Raw genomic sequence first — 2,071 nt, forward strand, 5'->3', positions numbered from 1 at the left:
TGTCCGGTGAACCGGGACTTCCCAAAATGGTCTAACACTGATGTAAGCGGCTTGAGTATCGCCCCGTATCCTCGCGCGGCACTGGGAACCCAGTCAACTTCTCTGCGCCCCGGCGTAGGTGGGGGTTCAATGTCTGCGCGGCTTCCCTGGCGCTTCGGCGACGAGGACGCAAGCGCAGCTCCCGGAAGCCTCCCTATTCTTAAACCTTTGTCTTTGAACTTATGGCCTGGCGCTCTGGCGAAGTGCGGGTGGAGGAAAGGAGGGTAACCTCCCCATCTCTGCCCGGCCTCTGGCCTCTGCGTGCGTAATGAGAAAAACAAGAGTACAACTCTTAGCGGTGGATCACTCGGCTCGTGCGTCGATGAAGAACGCAGCTAGCTGCGAGAACTAATGTGAATTGCAGGACACATTGATCATTGACACTTCGAACGCACTTTGCGGCCCCATGTTCCTCCTGGGGCTACGCCTGTCTGAGGGTCGCTTTGTCATCAATCGGAACCTCTGGGTTTCCGCAGCTGGGGCAGCTGGGGCAGTCATGTGGTGTATAGAAGACCGCTTTGCCCAGTGTCGATCGGGGGCCTGAGTCCTTCTGATCGAGGCTCAGCCCGTGGACGGTGTGAGGCCGGTAACGGAAGGGAGTCGGGTTCAGATCCCCGAATTTGGAGTGGCGGAGATGGGCGCCGCGAGGCGTCCAGTGCGGTAATGTGACCGATCCCGGAGAAGCTGGCGGGAGCCCCGGGGAGAGTTCAGGGGCGCCCTGGAATGGGTTCGCCCCGAGAGAGGGGCCCAAGCCCTGGAAAGCGTCGCGTTCCCAGCGGCGTCCGGTGAGCTCTCGCTGGCCATTCAAAATCCGGGGGAGAGGGTGTAAGCAGGCACTCGATCCAATCTTTTTTTGGGACGGAAGGCGTCTTCCTCCACCTCCCCTCTTCAGTACAAATGGGTCACCAGGTGCACATAGAAGCACCAGGAGTCAGAGTCCAGATGCCCAGAGAGAGAGTGGGCAATCGGACTAAGGAAGGTGGGTACAGGTAGAAAAGTACCACCGGCACCCGGTAACCCAAAACGGACGTCGTGCACCCGGTAACCCAAAGACCCAAGAGAGAGTGGGCAAGTCAGAGTCCGATAGCCCAAAAAGAGAGTGGGCAATCGGACTAAGGAAGGTGGGTACAGGTAGAAAAGTACCACCGGCACCCGGTAACCCAAAACGGACGTTGTGCACCCGGTAACCCAAAGACCCAAGAGAGAGTGGGCAAGTCAGAGTCCGATAGCCCAAAAAGAGAGTGGGCAATCGGACTAAGGAAGGTGGGTACAGGTAGAAAAGTACCACCGGCACCCGGTAACCCAAAACGGACGTCGTGCACCCGGTAACCCAAAGACCCAAGAGAGAGTGGGCAAGTCAGAGTCCGATAGCCCAAAAAGAGAGTGGGCAATCGGACTAAGGAAGGTGGGTACAGGTAGAAAAGTACCACCGGCACCCGGTAACCCAAAACGGACGTTGTGCACCCGGTAACCCAAAGACCCAAGAGAGAGTGGGCAAGTCAGAGTCCGATAGCCCAAAAAGAGAGTGGGCAATCGGACTAAGGAAGGTGGGTACAGGTAGAAAAGTACCACCGGCACCCGGTAACCCAAAACGGACGTTGTGCACCCGGTAACCCAAAGACCCAAGAGAGAGTGGGCAAGTCAGAGTCCGATAGCCCAAAAAGAGAGTGGGCAATCGGACTAAGGAAGGTGGGTACAGGTAGAAAAGTACCACCGGCACCCGGTAACCCAAAACGGACGTTGTGCACCCGGTAACCCAAAGACCCAAGAGAGAGTGGGCAAGTCAGAGTCCGATAGCCCAAAAAGAGAGTGGGCAATCGGACTAAGGAAGGTGGGTACCAGGTAGAAAAGTACCATCGGTACCTGGTAACCCAAAACGGACGTCGTGCACCCGGTAACCCAAAGACCCAAGAGAGAGTGGGCAAGTCAGAGTCCGATAGCCCAAAAAGAGAGTGGGCAATCGGACTAAGGAAGGTGGGTACCAGGTAGAAAAGTACCATCGGTACCTGGTAACCCAAAACGGACGTCGTGC

The 2,071-nt window shown here is 56.8% G+C and overlaps 1 non-coding gene across 1 annotated transcript; it reads left to right on the forward strand.

The window, feature by feature from the left end:
• Positions 1-326: 326 nt before the first annotated feature.
• LOC116376296 (5.8S ribosomal RNA) lies at positions 327-480 on the forward strand. The gene has a single exon (XR_004211722.1). It is a non-coding gene; the product is annotated as a 5.8S ribosomal RNA (ribosomal RNA).
• The last annotated feature ends 1,591 nt before the right edge of the window (positions 481-2,071 follow it).

The sequence above is a fragment of the Oncorhynchus kisutch genome, linkage group LG1 (assembly GCF_002021735.2).
Source record: "Oncorhynchus kisutch isolate 150728-3 linkage group LG1, Okis_V2, whole genome shotgun sequence".
Lineage (NCBI taxonomy): Eukaryota > Metazoa > Chordata > Actinopteri > Salmoniformes > Salmonidae > Oncorhynchus > Oncorhynchus kisutch.